The sequence below is a fragment of the Giraffa tippelskirchi genome, chromosome 11 (genome assembly GCF_054371585.1).
Source record: "Giraffa tippelskirchi isolate mGirTip1 chromosome 11, T2T-mGirTip1v1.2.pri, whole genome shotgun sequence".
In the NCBI taxonomy this organism is placed as follows: domain Eukaryota; kingdom Metazoa; phylum Chordata; class Mammalia; order Artiodactyla; family Giraffidae; genus Giraffa; species Giraffa tippelskirchi.
The window spans coordinates 7,842,152-7,862,874 of record NC_137285.1 but is presented as its reverse complement, the minus strand read 5'-3'; the positions used below and the strand labels follow the sequence as shown (position 1 = coordinate 7,862,874).

At 45.6% G+C, this 20,723-nt stretch overlaps 1 protein-coding gene and 2 long non-coding RNA genes across 5 annotated transcripts in view; 1 reads left to right on the top strand and 2 right to left on the bottom strand.

The window, feature by feature from the left end:
* Positions 1-7,848, bottom strand: part of WSCD2 (WSC domain containing 2) — a 180,715-nt gene extending 172,867 nt beyond the window's left edge. The window contains exon 1 of one of the 2 annotated variants that reach the window (XM_081542965.1): positions 7,798-7,848. The gene's annotated coding sequence lies outside the window, so the exon portion shown is untranslated. The remainder of the gene's footprint in view (positions 1-7,797) is intronic. The other variant, XM_081542966.1, reaches the window with a different exon arrangement.
* A 93-nt stretch (positions 7,849-7,941) lies between these two features.
* On the top strand, positions 7,942-19,208 carry LOC145526701 (uncharacterized). Its single transcript, XR_014069091.1, has 3 exons — positions 7,942-8,022; positions 18,544-18,608; positions 18,909-19,208. It is a non-coding gene; the product is annotated as an uncharacterized LOC145526701 (long non-coding RNA).
* The window catches only part of LOC145526698 (uncharacterized), a 102,235-nt gene continuing 89,553 nt past the window's right edge, over positions 8,042-20,723 (bottom strand). Inside the window, exons 5-6 of one of the 2 annotated variants that reach the window (XR_014069087.1) lie at positions 8,659-9,902; positions 8,042-8,360 (exon numbers count right to left, since the gene is read on the bottom strand). This is a non-coding gene — a long non-coding RNA (uncharacterized LOC145526698). Of the gene's footprint in view, positions 8,361-8,658; positions 9,903-20,723 lie in introns of those variants that run through there. The other variant, XR_014069088.1, reaches the window with a different exon arrangement.

Here is a 20,723-nt window from a genome sequence, read left to right as displayed (position 1 = left end):
TCCTTATCCCATAGCAAGAGAGTCTTAGCTGGGACATAGCTGCCTAGCTAGAGACTAAATTTCTCAGCTCCTCTTGCAGTTACGCTTGGCAATGCAACTGAATTCTTACCAAGAATCAGGAGAGTGGAAATGATGTTGCAACTTCTGCTTCAATTGCTTAAGATAAAATCCTTAGCCTTGGAATTGTGCTATTTTCCCTTTCCAGCTGACTGTGCTGGGGATAACCGGAGCGACTATGGTGGCAGGTCACAGAACCCGTCATCCTGAATTTCTGAATGTCCCTTGGAAGAGATTTATCACACAGGCAAGAGGTAATTGTCAGATCTTTTGGAGCCACTGCACCATGGAGACTGCTAGTTAAAGCGACTAGTGTTGCAATTATGCAATGGAGATTATTATCTCCATTTATAGGGGAGCAAGTAGAGGCTCTGAGAGGTGACATGACTGATTTCTAAAACTGCACTGATCAAGGGACTTCCCTGTGGTCCAGTGGTTGAGAATCCGCCTTTCAGTGCAGGCAATGTGGGTTCAGGACCTGGTAGGGGAACTAAGATCCCACACACTTTGGGGCAACTAAGCCCATGTGCCACAAACTACAGAGCCCACGTGCTCTGGAGCCCACACACCTCAACGAGAGAGAAGCCCGAGTGCTACAGTGAAGATCTGATGCAGCCAAAGTAACTATATAAATACATATTCTTAAAATTAAAAAGGGGCTTCCCTGATAGCCCAGTTGGTAAAGAATCCACCTGCAATGCAGGAGACCCTAGATCGATTCCTGGGTTGGGAAGATCACCTGGAGAAGGGATAGGCTACTCACTCCAACATTCTTGGGCTTCCCTTGTGGCTCAGCTGGTAAAGAATCTGCCTGCAGTGTGGGAGACCTGGGTTCAATCCCTGAGTTGGGAAGATCCCCTGGAGAAGGAAAAGGCTACCCACTCCAGTATTCTGGCCTGCAGAATTCCATGGACTGTATGGTGTATACATAAATATATATATTATATAAATATAATATAATTTAACAAATAAAATATATAATTTAATTACATATATAAATTAAATAAAATATAATTATTTATATAATATATAAATAAATATTTTAAAAAATAAAATTGCACCGATCGTGACACTTGCTACTTGTCACTGTTGAGAGGTAAATAAAATAAATTAAAAATCAGTTCCCCAAGCACTCGGTCACCACCTGTGGCTAGCAGCTACCATGCTGGACAGCACAGATATGGAACATTCCCATCCCTGCCCAGTGCTTTACCTATCGGATGGCACTGTTTGAGGAAGGGTGGAGCCGTGATTCTACCCAGGGTCTGCGTGACTTCACTGCTTTTCTTCCCTGCCTGCCTCCTGCCAAGCAGAGTTCTTTTCAAGAGTGGCTCCCTTGGTGCACCTAGATGTTTGTTTACAGATCATTATTATCTATTTGTCAGCAAGGCTGGGAGCAGCGAGGGGAGAGGAGACTAACAATTAAAGGGTGACAGCAGCTGGCAAGAGGATCAATGAGGAAAACAAGTAGTTATATATGAAACATTCACACAAAGTCATTAAGAAAATATCACTTGGTTTTCTGACACTGGACACAAAACAATATAGATGTCTTCACCTCCACCCTAACCTTTAAAGCAAGCTGACTCACCCTAGACAAGATTAACTGCTTTTTTTTTTTTTTGGAGCTACTAAGAAAGGGACCTTTATTGATCTGTCTAGGATGGCTCTGCTGGAGAAAGCCTGGCCAGCCATCTGCAGCAGGGCTGGTGGGCATTGCTGGATACAGTCACCACACTGGCCTAGCTGATGAGATGGTAGAAGGTGGGAGGGCAGGGTGACCAGATGGAGAAGAGAAAACCTACAGGTGATGTCTCAAAGGAGAACTGGGTACAGGGATGTAGCCACATGGCAGTACCCCACCAGATCCCGCCACAGGCCAGCCTCAAGCTGAGCATATGGGTGGGTCTTCCTTCTTTTCCTCCTCACTTCATTCTAGGGCTGGCCAAGATGGCAAATACATTCATGGGCTTTACAAAGATTTGCTGAGTATTTACTGTGATCAGGCAATGTCCTAAGCACCATGGGGATATTCCAGTGGGGAAAACAATGGGTTCCTGCTCTCACAGACTTACAGTTTAGAGAGAAAGAGAAATACCCAGGCCATCGCAGCAGAGTGTGATCATTTCTGAGCTAAAAGAAGGTGTGGAGATGGGAACTGTGGAATCAAAGAGAAAGACAGCTGATGTGGGCTCAACTGTGTCCCCCTTATATTCCTATGTTAATGTCCTAACCCTGTCAGTACTCAGAATGTGACTGTGTTTGGAGATAACATCCTTAAAGAGGTGATTAAGGCAGAATGAGGTTAGTAGGGTGGGCCCTAATCTGTGTGTGTGTGTGTGTGTGTGTGTGTGTGTGTGTGTGTGCGCGCGCGTGCGTGCGTGCTCGCGCGCGTGCCTGCACTAAGTTGCTTCAGCCATGTCCTACTCCTTGCTACCCCATGGACTGTAGCCCACCAGCCTCCTCTGTCCATGGGATTCTCCAGGCAAGAATACTGGAGTGGGTTGCGATGCCCTCCTCCAGGGGATCTTCCCCACCCAGGGATCGAGCCCATGTCTCTTGTCTCTTGCCCTGGCAGATGGGTTCATTACCACTAGCACTACCTAGGAAGCCAATCCAGTGTGACTGGTATCCTTATAAGAAAAAGAGATTAGGACACAAATAACATAGACCGAGGGGTGACCACGTAAAGACAGAGCCAGAAGATGTTTTTCCACATGCCAAGTGGGAAGGCCTCAGAAAAGAACAGACTCGCCAGCTCTTTGATCTTAGACTTCCAGCCTCCAGAACTGTGAGGGAACCAATTTCTGTTATTTCAGCTACCAGTCTAAGGTGTTCTGTAATGGCAGCCCGAGTCAGCTAAGCCATTCACCTAATTCAGGGGACCAAAGGCAACACGCAGCCTGAAGAGGTCTGGAACCACAGAACGGAGCCTTGAAGAGCACTCACCTCATTTGAGAACCCGAAACTCCAGCCACAGGTCCTATGCTCAGGCTGTTGAGACCATCTATTAATCTAGCTGGAGATAAAGAGTCTCAGAGCAAAGCAGGGGAAAGTGATTACTAAGAAGTCTCTGAATTAAGGAAATAATTCCCTAGCATTTTTTAATTAAAGCCTTCAACCCAAGAAGCCTGTTAATTTCGGCTTCAGCAAGTGGTTCTGCCACCGATCGGCGCCCTGCGGCCTGCGAGCTGTCTGAGTGGCTGCTCCTGATCTCCCTAATTTGTGAGGTGCTCGTGCTGTGGGTGGCTGGCGGGTGATTCCAGCCAGATGGGACGCCAGCCCCTGCAGAAACAGATTCCTGCTGGATTTTTGCAGCCAGCAGGAGGCTGGAGGGAATCCTCAGATTAGATGCATTTGAAGGGCAAAACAGAAAAACTCCAGTTGCAAGGTGGTTGACAAAGAGACTAAGAAGACAGGCTGGTTGAGCACTCCTCACTGTGTGAATAAGTCATGTTCATTCCCAATTAGCTCCACAGACAGACTAATAAGAGTAGCTAGTATTTACTAAGCTCTTTTCATGTGCCAAGCATTGTGCTCCTTGCTTGAACTATCTCATTTTATCCATATAAGTCTTTGCGTGCGTGCTCAGTCACATCCGGCTGTTTGTAACTGTATGGACTGTAGCCCGCCAGTCTCCTGTGACCCTGGGATTCTCCAGGCAAGAATACTGGAGTGGGTTGCCATTTCCTCCTCCAGGGGATCTTTCCGACCCAGGGATCCAACCCGAATCTCCTACCTCTCCTGCACTGGCAGGCAGATTCTTTACCACTGAGGTTCCTGGGGAGCCCACGATAAGTCTCTCTAAGGTGGTATTATAGCCCCATTTTGCAGATGACAAAACTGAGAACTGTAGTCACTTGCTAGCGAGTGTGTAGAATCAGCAAGACAGATTCCAAACAGTGAATAAAAGAAACACTATCAAGAAAAAGCAAAAAAACCCACAAAAAACATGGCTTCTGGAGACAGAGAGACTAGTTTGGCCTCACTTACCTGTATGCAACTGTCAGTGGGGGTCAGAGAGAACTGCTCTGGGAAAGGGCCATAGGACTGAGACTTGACTGGGAAGAAGCCAACAAAGAGGAGGTCAGGGGTGGGCACTGCAGGAATGAGGAATGGCTATGCAAAGGCCCTGAGGCAAGAATTGTGGAGGGACTGGGGACCTTTTGGCCTTTGTAGCTGGAACAGAGTGCGCGAAAGGCACAGTATGGGCAAGTCAAGGTGAGGTATGAGAGGTAGGTGAGGCCCAAAGTATCAGCCTTTAAGAGCCAAGGTCAGGAGATTGAATTTTATTCAAAAGCCTCCAGAAGGCTTTGTAAGATTTCCAGCAGGGGGTGATGTGAAGTGACCTCCGTTAGGTGTCATTATGTTTATTGAGTATTCCAATTATTGACTGACTTGCCCTAGCCTCCCCCATGTCCTGTACACTCTGAGGGAGAAATTATGCCTGATCCATCTTTACAAGCTCCTCTCCTGATCCTAAGAAACTGCTCTGGGCTCCTGCAAATATTTGTTGAATGAATAAAGAAATGAAGGAAAGATGGATGGACCTGTTTTCTTTGCATTTGTCTTAAACCTCCTCTTGGTTCTGCCTCATCGTCTCCTAGGGGAAAGAGTGTCAACTTGGCTCTCATTCTCTCGTCTCTGTGAGAGAAGCTCTGGGGCTGCTGCAGGGAGATGTTCCCTCCATGGGCGGCAGATGAATGGGCTGGATCTAACACATTCCCGCGTGAGCCCCTCAGAGCTTGAGGGGCTGAGCAAGAGTGATGATCGGGAAGCAGGGCTGTTGGGGAAATAGTCAGCCATTTGTTCCTAGCCGGCAGCTCAGCACAAGATAAATCAGACCTTTGGAATTCTAAACGAACCCGCCTCCCTAGAAGAAATAGCCAGAGTTCTATCCCAGCTCTGATGCCTGGCCCTGGAAGGCACTCCAGAGAGACTTCTGGAACTCAAGCTCCAACCAATGCAGGATTCAGGGAGGAACCATGTGTTGGCTCAGACACCCTGACTCCAAGATGCAAGAAACACTCAGACAGGAAAAAGTCCCATCTCTGACTGTTCACGTTAACCCCCTGTGAACCTCTCATGCTCTCATTCTCTCTCTCTCTCCTGTGTTTGGTCATTTTTTAGTAATGCCTCCTGGGGATCTGACATCCACCTTCTATCACACAGTGCTATGAGCTAAGGCAGGGATGGCACGAACATTTCATCAGCTTGCTGCTCAAGATTGAGCAACTGCCTGCATGAGAAGCCTCCTGAGGTTTCATCAGGGCTCAGGTGGATAGAAGCTGTGATTGATTAGTGATGTCTGTCAGGACAGACGATGGGGCATAGGATCTAGTACCACAAACTTTCCATTCTTTTCTGCAGGCTTGAACATTTAGGCAAGTCTTGTCCCACAGAGAAAAAAAAAAGAGGGGTGGGTATTTTTCTCCAGTGCATGTGATTTTGGTTTTAATTTTGCCTCAATGGACTAATAATAATATCTGTCATAATTAAGTATGTAAAATATGCCATGTATTGAGTTAAGTGCTTTACACGTATTATCTCATTTAATCTGCATGACTTCCCTAAGGTCAGAACTAACTTTCACAGGAGGAAATTTGGTCTTAGAAAGATAAAGTGACTTGCCCAAGGACTCTCAGCCAGTAAGTGGCAGTACTTGGATTTGAACCCAGTTCTGTAGAATCCAGTGGATGAACAATTCCACAGTCTCCCTCAGCAGCTGAATCTGTACCCCCTCCCCGCATCACACACATACATCAATCTCTCCTGTATTTGACTTTTGTCCCTCTTGCTGCAATAAAAGCACAGTCCATCTTAAAATCCCATGATCTAAATACACAACCTGAGAAGCCCTGCAGTTGCACTGCCTAGTAAGAGTGACCACTGGCCACAAATGACTAATGACTGCACAAATGCAGTCAGTTCAAACTGAGATGTGCTGTAAGACATAAAATGCACACCTGATTTTGAAAACTCAGTAGAAAAGAGAGAACATAAAATATCACACTAATAATCTTTTATGTTGATTACATGTTGAAATTATAATACTTTTGATAGAGTGAGTTACATAAAATATATTATTAAAATTAATCTCAACGGTTTCCTCCCTCTCTTTTTTCCCTCTCTCTCTTTTTTAATATGGCTACAAGAAAATTTAAGATCACACCTGTGTCTTGTAAAATATTTCTAATGGACAGCACTGCTCTTGAGATCTGCCACTTACTCCAACCCTATAATTTTCCACAGGGTAAGGAAACTGTCCAGCAGCATCACCTGTGTGTTGGACTAAGGCCAGATTTGAGCCCGGAAGGAACATTCTTTCCTACCCCACCGCTGCTCTATGTCCAACGCTCTGTCCACACTGACCATGCAGTCCAGCATCACACAACCAGCTCATGTCAAGCCTAGGCAGTCTGACTTCAAAACCTGTCCCACCAATCTGCACCCCACACTGGGCAGGGCTGAGCACTGCCCCCTTGGGGAGTGTGGTCTGGGGACCACTGTGAGCTACGCTCAGGAAGGCAGCAGTTTCTTCCTCTTGGAAAACTACATTACACAACGTATTTCTTGGCCAAATCTTCAAGAGAGAAATTCTGCTAGAATTTAAAATTACTGGCGTTTCCTTCAAGGGAAGTGATATTTTTTTATTCCATCAGAGAAGATACACAGTGTGGTTCTTGTTTCATTGTGGACTCCTATTTTACTTGGTCCAGCCACACCTTCCACTCTGTCTCATTCATCCATTTGCAGATCATAACGGGGGACCTAACACACATCATTGGAGAAGGAAATGGCAACCCACTCCAGTGTTCTTGCCTGGAGAATCCCAGGGACAGGGGAGCCTGGTAGGCTGCCGTCTATGGGGTCGCACAGAGTCGGACACTACTGAAGCGACTTAGCAGCAGCAGCAGCAGCAACACACATCAGGTACTGCGTCAAAGCACCAGTGATATCATAGCCAACATCCTGGCTACGTTCTTCCTTTCGAAGTAGACAACATGCTGTATTTTCAGCTCCCTTTACAAAGCATCACTTTTTTTTTTTTTTTAATCTGGGGACTGTGTTGAGGTGGGGAGAGGCAAGAAGTGGGCGAGAAATACCCTCAGTGTATCGCTCAGGGTGGGGGTGGAGTAACTGAAATGGACAGAGGACTGCAGTGGGGTCAGCCCAGAGGCAGATGGCGGGAACACAGCGAGTTCTGCAGCCAAAGCTATCCTCCTGCTTCACCTCTCTGCAGCAACCTGATCTGCTGCAATCTGGTGGCTCAGTCATTAGCAGTCAGGAATGGAGGCCTCTCTCTGCATGAGGCAGTTCTCCCAGCATCCTCAACACCCCCTCCCCCGAAAGGTTTTTCTCTGGGCTCAGCCATAAACCTTGCTGGTAGACAGCTAATACCCTGGCTGACTGCAATTCCCCCTTTTGGGGTTCCAAATTTGTAGAAGAGGAGTTTCATTTTCAGAGGCCAATGGGCTGACTGGCTTCCCGGGCAAAGACGCAGCTCTGGATGGAACTGTGCGAATGGTCCCAAAAGGAGCAGCATCTTGCCAGGGCCTGGAGTCTAGTCTCCCTGGGAAACTTAGGGGTTTATTCCTGTTAGGTTTTGAAGGATAGAGAAATGGAACTACTAACTAGCTCCCCATGGAGTTGCTGTGAAGACAAACTGTGATCTTGTGCGTAGAGCATTTGGCTTGAAACCTAACCACAAGAAGTACCTGAGAGTCATTTTTTACTTACTTAGCACACTAGGTCCTTGAAGGAAGCCTGGTACCCACAAACCTTTGCTCTAGATCAGGTGACCACGCCCTCACCCTAGTCACAGCTGATTGGACAGAGATGGGCACATGACTTGTGGGTGACCAATCCTGAGGCTGCTGGCAACAGAATGCTTGTGGAGGTGGCTTCAAAGGGATGAGGAGCTAGACCAGTGCTTCCGGGGGGACAGGATGTATAAAACTGGTGGCAAGTATATGATTTAAAGTTTTTTTTTTATTGTTATGCTTTTATTTATGTGTATCAGGAAAATGCTGGCTTTCCGTTTATGGTACTGCGTATAAGTTCCTTTGTGATACATAATATTAAAATTCACAAAGAACTGATGTTTGTAAACATATGAAGTAAAATTTAGCCCGCTGGTAGGTCAGTAATGGGAGAGTGGAAGGGGAGTGGCACACAGCAAAGTCCAAAGGCCACACCCCTCCCCAGGGTTTGGAAACGAGAGAAATAGATGATTGAAGGTGATGGTGAGGGGCTGAAGGTAATGGAGGTGGAGTTGAATCGGAAACAGCAAAAACAAAGCCCTAGCAGGCTGCTCTGTGAGGGAGAGGGGAAAACACAAGAGGGTGGGAAGCTGGTTGGTGGTAAGATAGGAGACCGTCTCTCTAAAACAGGAGAGAGAGACGCACACTGAAGACGAACGTAGAGATGGAGAGACAGAGGCAAAGAGAAAGCCAGCCAGAGAGAGAAATGGAGACAGGCAGAAATAGCCGAGTTACCTACCTCCAGGCTTCTTGAGTCTGCTTCCGCTCCACACGTCCTTACAGGAAATTTGCTAGTTTCCTGAGATACCTTGAGTGAATCTCTATTCACATCAGAAGCCCCAGTATAAATGGATGGATAGGGAGGAATTGTATTTTGAATATCCCTGGGCACCAGCCAGCATGTTTAAACCTACAGTGCCAGACAATGAGGAGCCATTGAGTGTTCTTGACAGAGAAACAGGAAGACGCTAGAATGAGGCAGGCGAGGCGCCCAGGGAGAACTTCAAGGAGATACTTGCAAGCTCAGATATCAAATCCCAGCAGATGGCTCATTTCTACAGTTCTTCTTGACATTTCATGGAATGTACTGATCAAAAAGAGCATTGGCCATTATCTGAGCTCCTACTCTGTCCAAACCATGGATGGCCATCTCTATAACTGTTACTCTGGAAGCAAATTGCAAGAATCAGTTGGTATATAATTTAAATTTTGCTAATGTGTATTTACTATCTGCACCCAATTATCACCAATCAATATAACTGTTATTCCTTAATGGGTGAAAATTGCAATTCCGGTGCCCCAGATCAGCATGGGATGTTGCGTCTAATTGGGACAGAAGTTATTCAGGAGCATAATGAAAATGTACATTCCTGCACATTAATCAAACAATTATTTCTATAACCATAAGACAACTGATCCTAAACTTAATTAGGAAATAAACAAAGTTAATCAGTGAGCAGACATTTACTAATCATATATGTGTCGCAAGAAAAGAGATATTAGGCAATAATTCATTACAACATCCCAAAAACCAACCACTCTACAATCCCCAAGATTAGTCTCCCAGCTTTAAGGAAGCAATATGCAAATTTTTATTAAAGCATTTTTCTGCTTTAGGGTCTAGGAGACACCAGTGAACGAAGAAATATATTACTGTGTACAATAAATAATAGCACCTCTTTAAATATCAGAACCAAGAACTAGAAGTGTACTTATGTGACATAGCAGACCATCCAGCTCAGTTCGAGCTTAACTATCAGAGTTTAGTTCTTTTCAAGTGGAGAGAGAGGTGAAAAGGAAGCAAATTCCAATTCAAATATAAAAATTTTAAGAAGACATAAACCAAAGCCGTTTGTGTTTCTCTCTCCACTATTCATCCTTAGCTTCTTTTCAAAACTGCTGCTCGGTACAATTTTGTTCCCAAACGTGAATTCTTCTCCTCAACTTACCTCTGCTTCTGATTGGTTCCTGGGGCTTTTACTGTCTTTGATGGCTCTGTGAGGTTCTCCCCGACCATCATGCAGTTCTAATGATGGTGCAAACCCATCCAGAAGTTTTCAAAGGTGTCTTTGCTTTCTCCTCCTGGAAGTAGAAAAACACACAGAATGAAGAAATTTGAGAGGCTGCTGGGAGAAGAATACCTAATAGGAAAATGTCCCGAGGAGGAACATGGATTTGGCCAAGATCAAGCTACACAGCTGAACGCAACAAATAGCTAACACATGGGGGCGCTGTCAGCGAGCCACGCTGGCGCTTCACATATTGCTGTGGTCTGAGTGGCCCCTAGGATTTCATATGTTGAAGTCTCAGTCCCCAGAGGTGATGGTTTAGAAGGTGGGGCCTTGGGGAAATGATCAAGTCATAAGAGTGAATAGAATAAGTGCACTTATAAGAGATTCCAGAGAGTTCCACAGCCAATTCTGCCATGTGAAGACACAGAGAGAAGTCTGCGACTCAGAAGAGAACCGTCACTCAACCGTGCTGGTGCCCAGATCTCAGACTTCCAGCCTCCAGAACCATGAGAAGTACATTGCTGCTGTTCATAACCCATCCAGTCTATGGTATTTTGGTTACGGCAGCCCAGACGGACTAAGACACATATGTTAATGTGTTTAACCCTCACAACAATCCTATGAAATAAGTACCCAGTTTGATCCCAGTTTGTTCTGATGAGGAAACTGAGGTACAAAGAATTCAAGAAATGGGGCCTGTCACACAGCGTGCAAGTCACAGAGTCAGGATTCACACCTGCTGAACCAGGAGCCAGAGTTTATGGTTCACTCCTTAGGTTCACTGGCTGAGTTTGGGTTTTTTTTACATCTGTGCTCCCAGAGTCCTTTGTGCCTCCCCAGTTGTATTATTTATCGGTTAGTGTCATTGGGAATTTTTTTTTCAAGAGGTAATTTATTTTTAATTAATTGATTATTATTAATTTATTTATTGTTGGCCGCAGGCAAGCTTTCTCAACTAGGCTCAGTAGTTGTGGCACATGGGCTTAGTTGCCCTGTGGCATGTGGAATCTTCCTAGATCAGGGATTGAACCCATGTCCCCTGCATTTGCTGGTGAATTCTTAACCATTGGACCACCAAGGAAGTCCTCGATAGGTAATTTAAAACGTTAGGCATTTAAAAAGATGTCAAAGGTTCCGTGATGAAAATCCCTCTTGCCACTCTTGCCCTCAGCTGCCCAGTTCCCCTCCCCAGGGGCTGCAGTGGTTCTACTTTCAACCTCTACATAAGCAATTGCATTGTCTCAGTTTGTGTTTCCTCAAGAGCAGATCTCAAGGTAAATATTTGGGCTCAAGTAGTTTGGGAGATTATCCTAGGCAGCATGGTGAAAGAGTGAGGAAGTGAGACAGAAAGGGGAGGAAATCCAAGTGTATGTGAGTGAGCAGGTTACCACCAAGGGTAATTAAGGCTCACTCCTTCTCGGACTTCTGGGAGGTAGTGTAGATCATGTTTCTCAGTTGTTTCCACCAAGGGGGCTCCAAAATCACTGAGGATGGTGACTGAGCCATAATATTAAAAGACTCTTGCTCCTTGGAAGGAGAGCTATGACAAATCTAGACAGCATATTAAAAAGCAAAAGACATCACTTTGCCAACAAAGGTCCATATAGTCAAAGCTATGGTTTTTTCCAGTAGTCATGTATGGATGTGAGAGTTGAACCGTAAAGAAGGCTGAGGACTGATCCTAAAGGAAATCAACCCAGAATACTCATTGGAAGGACTGGGCCTGAAGCTGAAGCTCCAATACTATGCCCACCTAATGTGAAGAGCTGACTCATCGGAAAAGACCCTGATGCTGGGAAAGATTGAAGGCAAAAGGAGAAGGGGGCGGCAGAAGATGAGATGGTTATATAGCATCACTGATTCAATGGACGTGAATGTGAGCAAACTCCAGGAGATAGTGAAGGACAGGCGAGCCTGGTGTGCTACAGTCCATGGGGTCTCAAAGAGTCATACATGACTCAGCAACTGAACAACAACAATCCCTTATTGGTTGAGGATCACTTCAGGTGTTTATTTTCTAGAAAGAGCCTCTGTGTGCATTGAAACAGACTGCAGACAAATGCTAAACACACTCAGGTTATTTTCTCTTCAGTACACGTGGAAAAATAATATGCACATTATTGTATATTCTTTAACCTAAGAATAAGTCTTAGTAATCTTTCCATATTAGTGAATATAAGAATATACAAATTCTTACATAGATACATTATCATTTGTCTCATCGGTCTCCTACTCTTGGTCATTTGGGTGATGGAACTTTGGAAACTTTCATCATTACAGATAATGCTGAAATGAATAACTCAGTGCACGAGTCATTCTGTGCATGGATGAGTATCTGTAGGTTAACTTTCAACAAGTGGAATTGCTGGGCCAAGGGTGTTAATGCTGGGGTGTTAATGCTGCAGCATTAATGTTGCCACGCTGCCCTGCATAGGGGTTGCACCTATTTAAACTTCATGTAGTGAATGAAAATATCCTGCTTTGATGATCAGCAACTCATTTACCTTTTGTTCTCTCTATATTTTGGGCTTCTTGGGGGCAGCAAACATTTTGGATAACACCTAACATGTTGTAAATGCTCCTTAAATCTTTGAACGGGTGGATGAGTGGAAGGATACATAGATGGAAGGACAGAGAGATGGATGGATGAGGGACAGAGGAATAGGTGGATGGATGGATGAGTAGATGAATTACCCTGAAATTGTCTTTCTTGAGGAGACCAAGACCCAGTATAAAAAATAAATAAGTAATAAACCAGAAACTAGAAATTCATTACACCGGGTAGATCTCCATTATCTGCTCTCATAGCACATTTTGTGCTCCTGGGAGTAGCAGGAGGAAATTCAGCCATGGCTGGCCAGAGGCAGGCTGCTCACAGCGGCTGTGCCTGCACAAGCCAAGGCAGGTCATTCCTGAAACTCACTGGGCTGGCGGTGATCAACAGCTCGGCAGCCCTATCTCAAGAACAGAGCTGCCACTCACTCCAAAGATGGTAGTGACAGCATCAGGGTTTAGTTGGAGGCTTCAAGCACACTGTTCTCATGTGTGTGCATGCATGCATGCATGCTTAGTCGCTTCAGTCGTGTCCGACTCTGCAACCCCGTGGACTGTAGCCTGCCAGACTCCTCTGTCCATGGGATTCTCCAGGCAAGAATACTGGAGCAGGTTGCCATTTCCTCTTCCAGGGGATCTTCCTGACCTGGAGATCAAACCTGCAAGTGGATTCTTTGCCCTCCTGAGCCACCTGGAAAGCCTACACTGTTCTTACTTCAATTTTAAATTATGGATCAATTAAAAGAGCCAAACTGTCTAAAGATGTTTGCCTCTGCACCCTACTTAAGATATTGCTCATATCAAAGAACAATATTATAATTTAGGGTGTAACTTTGACTGAGAGGGTAAACCCAGCCCCCCACTCCAGCTTGTGTCAGCAAGTCCCCACACCCACACAGCCTCTCTGCTCAATTTTCTCTTCCCAGAGCCCTACCTCCTTCCTTTCTCAAAGCTTTGCATCTTTATTCTTTCAAAGACACAGCTGGCCGAGGGACTGGATGAAGAATTTGATTCTCCCCCTCACTTGTTCCTGAACAGATCTCCTTAAGCTGCAGTTCGTTTATTTCCTGGAATTTCTGCCAGCCAAGCAGACCCCAGGGAGGGGCACATGGGAATGTCAGGAAGAGAGTTGAGTCCCATGCTTAGAGCCAAAGCATTTCCATTATTAAAATAGCATGCAAAATAACATTCACTTTTTCCAATGGAAATCTATAGTGTATACTTATTATGGCAACTTCAGAAAGAACCAAAAAACAAACAGAAGAAAGTCAAAGTCTACCCACGCCCTTAAGCAGAGATTATTACCCTTAGCATTTCGGTCAGAAATCTCATGGTCTTTTTTTTTTTTCCTTCTACCCACATAGTCATTTTTCATCACAAAAATGGCACATATGGTGCAAACTCTCACGGTCCAATTTTTCCGCTTGATGTTTCGTGAGAGTCACCTCCTGTCTTTCAAACAGACTTCCATTATTTTTAACAACTGCATAATGGTCTGTTGGGTGGCTATAACTTAGCGGATTTAACCTTCTCCCCTTGTTGGCTATTTAAGTTGCCCCCTTCTATTGTTATAAATTGTACTACTGGCAAGAATTATTGTCTTTTCAGTAGGCTTCCCCCCCCACCAATATTTCTGAGGTTTCTCAAGGGTAACCAAGCCACAGGTGATGGCTATCATGGAAGAGGGAACGTGACCTATTACATCAAGGGTGACACCTCATTGCAAGAGGTGCTTCTCTTTAAACACCAGTGAGGGTGGATCTCCTATTCCTGGGAGAGGAGATGTAGGGCTCTATGCCACTGCCCTGATGCCTCCTGGCATTCCAGTCTTGTGCACTTTTCACCCTGACCTTTACTTGGCCCTTTATTGATCTGTCCCCATCTGGGTGCAAACCCTTATTTTTTATTCCCAGGGCATAGCCAAGATTAGACCATCAAGTTTGCCAAGAAGTTGCTGAACGTCCAGGAGGGATTTACAACCAAATGTGTGATTTATTTCTGCTGCTGCTTGAGGTGGCTCCTCTCCGGGTCATCAGGCTCCAAGCCCATGCTATCTGCCTTTCCTGGCTGCCCTTTGCCTGGCTGCCATCCTGCCTCCAAAACCCAGGGGTAGCAGATCCCACCCCACCGAGAGTGCCTTTGAGCACTCCTACATTCCTGGGGTGCAGATCTCCTTGTTTAAAATGCCACCTCCACTGTCCTCCTTTCCTGCTCACCCTTTGGCTGTGGGAATGTGGAAATAAATGAAGACCGCCCAAATGAGAATAAGTGAAGGACTGCAGACATGAAATTCAAAGACACTAGCTCCTTGGAAAATGAGCAAACCTAAACCGCTTATTAAAAAGCAGAGACATCACTTTGCCGACAAAGGTCCATATAGTCAAAGCTATAGTTTTTCCAGTAGTCGTGTACAGATGTGAGAGTTGGACCACAAAGAAGGCTGAGTGATGAAACATAGATGCTTTTGAATTGTGGGGCTGGAGAAGGCTCTTGAGAGTCCCTTGGACAGCAAGGAGTCAACCCTGAATATTTATTGGAAGGACTGGGGGTGAAGCTAAAGCCCCAATACTTTGGTCACCTGATGTGAAGTGCCAACTCATTGGAAAAGACCTTGATGCTGGGAAAGATTGAAACAAAACGAGAAAGGGACAGCGGAGAATGAGGTGGATAGATAGCATCACCGACTCAATAGATATGAATTTGAGTCAACTCCAGGAGATAGTGAAGGACAAGGGGAGCCTGGTGTGCTGCAGTTTATGGGATCACAAAGAGCCGGACATGACTCAGTGACTGAACAACCACAGCAAATTTATTCAGAGGTGGCTATAAAGCAGAGGAGTAAGCCACAGTCACTTGCATTTGGCAGAAACGCAAAGGCCAGCAGAGAAGTGGGAGAGCTCAGTAGTGGGAAAAAGGGAAGGTATTGGAATGCCCTGGTTTTCAGCCCAGGGAAGCTGGAGGCAGGCATCCTATATGCACTAGAAGAAGGTCTCCTGGGTATTGGCTAGGAGTGCCTATTTTCCTTTTCCTGGTCAGTACTAAGTTGGAAGTGTGGACAAAATTAGGGAACCTGGTAGTTACTTTTCTTTTTTTGCTCACATCGCATTGCATGTGGGATCTTAGTTCCTTGACCAGGCATGGAACCCGCGTCCCCTGCAATGAAGCACCTTAACCACTGGACCACCAGGGAAGTCCCAAGAACCTGGCAATTATTGACCAACTCCTTACCATTTGGATCTAATCGTTGCAGAGGCTGTGAGTCAGAGTTCTGTTCTTATATATGGTCTGGCTATCATCCATCCACTTGTACATTCAGTCTCAGAACTGTCAACTCCCTTTATGAGATGCCCCACTGGATAACCATAAAGGGGCGGCCTGCTTCCTTGGGCCCAATGCAAGGTGATCGCATCAGAACAAAATCACCCAGTATCAGTACCTCTCAGGAAGTCTGAGTAATTTAGTCTTCCCTACATCAGCACTTGCCTAGAAAACATCCAAGCTAACTGTTGTATCTCACTGCAAGTGGTTGTAACCAGCTGAAGCTCTTAGAAACCTTGAATGCCAGGCCTCACTGGAAGTAACTGAAGATTCCCCCTGAACAATGGGTCTGTGATCTGCATACAGTCCTGTCCACAGAGCTGGCTCCCAACCCATAATTAGCACGGCCCTGTGAAAATTCCTTTCTAGCACTTATAACTCCTGACTTCATCACCTCTGTGTGTGATCTGCTCAGTGAAATTCCTCACTGGCTTAACAAGTTAACAGACTTTGTTTTGTAATTTTTTTTTTAAAAGGTCTGTGGCATTTGTGTATTTTTGACTATACCATCTATGTGACCTTCAACTGCCAAGTCCAGGTTGGGCTCCCCCAAGCTGGACCAGGCCGTTTTTGAAGCTGGACTTTCTCATCCTTTTTTTAAATTAATTTTTTATTGGAGTACAGTTGCTTTACAATGTTGTATCAGTTTCTACTGTACAGAAAAATGAATCAGCCGTACATGTACATACATCCTCTCCCTTTTGGACTTCCTTCCCATTCAGGTCAGCACAGTGCATAAAGCAGAGTTCTCTGTCCCATACAGTAGGTTCTTGTTAGTTATCTGTTTTATGCCTAGGGCTTTCTCATCCCTTTTGTGGCCATCAAGCCTTCTGCCCCAGCTCCCCATCAGCAATGCTCATCGTGACAGCATAGCAATCCCTGAAAACAAGCAGTGCGAACTGCACCTCCTACACAGAGCTGGCTAAACCCACACAGGAAAAAAAAAAAAAAAAAAAACCTACCCAGCCCAAACAAAACAAACTCTCCAGAGAATGAGGAAGAGCTTGGCTTAACCGTCTGTGTTCAGGGTAACAGGCGAATTCACAGCTTTTCCTGAAACAATTGACATCCACTTGCACTGCCAAGGGGCCCACATTCAGGCAGTTTTTCCAGAACAAAAGAGCGGTATGCTCCCCCAGGTGTTCAAATCCCCACCACTTGCCAAGCCAAAGACCGCTTCCAGTTCTAAACTGAGAGTTTTTCCAGCCTCTGCTAGCCTCAGTGAGATTTTTATACCTTTGTGCGGATAGGGTGCCCTGTGACATCTGTGAAAGTACAATGGTGCAATCCACCACTTTTTAATCTAAAGACTTTTCTAGTGCATTTAGTTGTCCTAACAAACATAAAAGTTTTACATAATACGAGATTGTAAACTCCACAAAATCAGGAGATAGAATTATCCATCTCTCATTCTCACAGAATAGTTTCCCTAGAACCATGATAGTGAAAGTCACTCAGATGTGTCTGACTTTTTGCAACCCCATGGACTATACAGTCCATGGACTTCTCCAGACCAGAGTACTGGAGTGGGTAGCCTTGCCCTTCTTCAGGGGATCTTCCCAACCCAGGGATCGAACCCAGGTCCCCCACATTGCAGGCGGATTCTTTACCAGCTGAGCCATAAGGGAAGCCCAAGAATACTGGAGTGGGTAGCTATCCCTTCTCCAGCAGATCTTCCCAACCCAGGAGTTAAACCAGAGTCTCCTACATTGTAGGTGGATTCTTTACCAATTGAGCTATTAGGGAAGCCCCAGAACCATGATCATAGTAGATAAATAAACTTGATAAATGTTTTGATTGAGAGAATGGAAATTTCTCAGGAGTGTTATAGGTCGAGAGAGAGATTTGTGGACCAGATACTTAAGGGCTTCGCAGGTGGCTCAGTGGTAAAGAATGTGGTAAAGAATGCCAATGCAGGAGACAAAGAAGATGTGGGAGACTCGGGTTTGATCCCTGAGTAAGGAAGATCCCCTGGAGCAGGAAATGGCAACCCACTCTAGTATTCTAGCATGAAAAATCCCACGTAAAGAGGAGCCTGGTGGGCTACAGTCCATGGGGTCGCAAAGAGTTGACATGGCTGAGTGACTGAGCCACACACATACTCAAGAATATCTGAAGTGTGCATGCATTTGTGGAAGGAGAGAGAAAGGCTGGGATGGAAAAAGAATGAGAGAGAGAGGAGAAGAGAGACAGAGAGACAGGTCTTCAAAATAAACCCTGATCTGATTTATCAAAAAACTGAACATTCAGAGAGAACAGACTAAAGAGAGGCGAATTCAGGAATGACCACAAAGAGAAAGGTAAGGGCCTTTCCATTGCTGTGTCACCTTAGGCAAGTGTCTTTACCTTTCTGATCTTGGTTTTCTCATTTGAAAGAATGAGAATCTTCTACAGTCTTTCTGATGAGCTCATCCCTGTAGAGCACTAATCACAGGATTTAGCACAGAGTAAATCTATATAAGCATGAGCTGTTAAAACAGACTGGTGGTTTAGTCTCTCAGTCGTGTCCAGCTCTTCGGATCCCACCAGGCTCCTCTGTTCATGGAATTCTCCAGGTAAGAATACTGGAGTGGGTTGCCATTTCCTTCTCCATTAAAGAAAAAAAAAAGACTATATTTCACCAAATCTAAAATTCCATTGATTGTTAAAACATGTTATTTCATGAGCCATGGGAAATGAGGAAATGGTGCCAATTACCCCATGACACAATGCCTTCATGTCAGTTGAAATCAGAAACATCCTGATTTCAGAGATGTTACCATGTAGGGAAAGTGTGCACCTGAGAACCAATGAGCTAGAGTGTAAAGGTAAAATTCATCTTTTTCAATTACCCTCTTTAGGACAAGACCCCAACAGAACCTCCAGGATCTTCCTGCTTTCAGAGAGAGCAAGGTCACCTGGGGAGGTGAGGGGGCTGCCCTTCCCTCACTCACGGAGGTGGACGCGGGAGAAGCAGGTTAGATGCACCTTCTCCTCTGGCCCGAGCTGGTATCATCCTCCACACACAGCACGTGTGGCTGGCTGGCTGAGCTCTTGTTATTCACGCCATGGGATTCAGACTTGTCACAGTAAGTAGAGAATCCAGCTTGACAAGACACTCAGGACCTGACCCCACCCTGTGTGATCTCTGGCAACTGCCCCAAGGTCTGGATTTTAACCTCCCTGGAAAGCCATGATTCATGTCCTCCTTCTCAACACTTGACAGGAACCTCTCAGAATCTGCTGAGGCCGCTCCGACGGGAAATCCAAGTGTGTGGGCATTTCAGAACTGTGTCCTTCTGCTGTCAGAAACGGGGAGAGTGTGCAGTATGGGATCCCCAGCAAGGAGACACACAGGGAGGCATCCTAGCCCCTGAGTCTGAATGAACCATGAGTAAAATCCAAGAGTAATGGATCTGGAGTAATGAATTCCAACCAAAAAAGGATAATTATCGACCACTGCTATTGAAAATGTATTGGTTATGTGCCAGATAATTTTCAGCATGCTTTTAATTTTAACTTTCAAGCAGTGCGTATGTGTGTGTGCTCAGTCATGTCTGACTCTTTGTGACCCCATGGACTGTAGCCCACCCCATGGACTGTAGCTCCTTCATCCATGGGATTTTTCAGGCAAGAATACTGGAGTGAGTTGCCAATGCCTTCTCCAGGGGTTCTTCCCCACCCAGGGATCAAACCTACATCTCTTATGTCTCCTGAACTGGCAGGAGGATTCTTTACCCCTGTGCCCCTTTATAAGCATAACCTCATTTAAAACACACCCGTGTAGGTAGGTAATCATAAGCTCCATTTTACAGATGAGGACACTAAGGCTCAAAGTTCCAAGGCTACAAAGAGTTAGAATGAGGATCCGAAGCCAGGTAGAAATGACTCTTACCCAAGATCCCTGAGGACAGGGGAAGGTCGTGAGATGAGGCTACAGAGGGCTCTGCTAGAGTCCAGGGTAGCCACCTGGGGAACAACTTTATGCTTAGCAGCAGGAGAGGGTTTTCAAAGTGTTCCAAGCATTTGTGTCTCAAAGATGGCCAAGTTCTCCATTCACCACCTAAGCATTTATTTCTCATTCACATGTCTCTGAGTCAACTGAATCTAAATCTGGCTGGTCCAGGCTGGGCTCTGCTGTGTTTGGCCCTGGCCGGGCTGGATCCACATCTCTCCATGCATCCCTCATCCTCCTTGGACTAGCGGCCTGACTCGAGAGGCCTGTTCTACTCAGGCTAAAGGCAGGAGGTTGAGGGGGCCAACCGGTCAGCACGGACATACTTCAAGTCTTTGGATGACATCCTTTAATGTCTTCTTGGCTAGAACAGGCCACGTGGCCCACGTCAAGGGGTGGGAGGCATGGTCCTCCTTGGAGATGCTTGAGGGAGCGAATTCTTTGCCGAATCAAGAACTGATGTCCTACATCCTCCTTGTGGGGCTATTTTTCTTGAATATTTGGTAATCATCCAGCCATCATTAGGGCAGAAACTATTTCCTCGGCCACAGTCTGGATCAGGGCAGCCAAATTATTGGTGCATAGTTTTCTTTTTCGCTTATAAAGTTTGGTCTGTTACCTCCAGCTATAAGCTGAGTTCCTCCTCTGAATTCTGTAACCTCTAGCCCCCCGATCTGAATGGGAAGGCCCTCTCTTTTAACTGAAGAGCCCTTAATTAAAAGGGCTTTTTAAGCCCTAAGTTAAAAGAGCCCTTAGTTAAAATTTCTGAGGAAGCAATGCTCCCTCTAGGCTGCGCACCAGGTGTGGCTACCTGAGCTGTGTGCTGTGTTCAGTTGCTGTCATGTCCGGCTCTTTGTGGCCCCATGGACTTTAGCCCTCCAGGCTCCTCTGCCCAGGGAATTTTCCAGGCAAGAATATTGGAGTGAGTTGTCACTTCCTACTCCAGGGCACCTTCCCGACTCAGGGATCGAACCCATGTCTCTTGTGTCTCCTGCACTGGCAGGCGGATTCTTTACCACTGGCATCACCTGAGCGCCAGGTGATAATCATTGCCTCTGTCACGTAACTGATAGACTCTCCTACCTG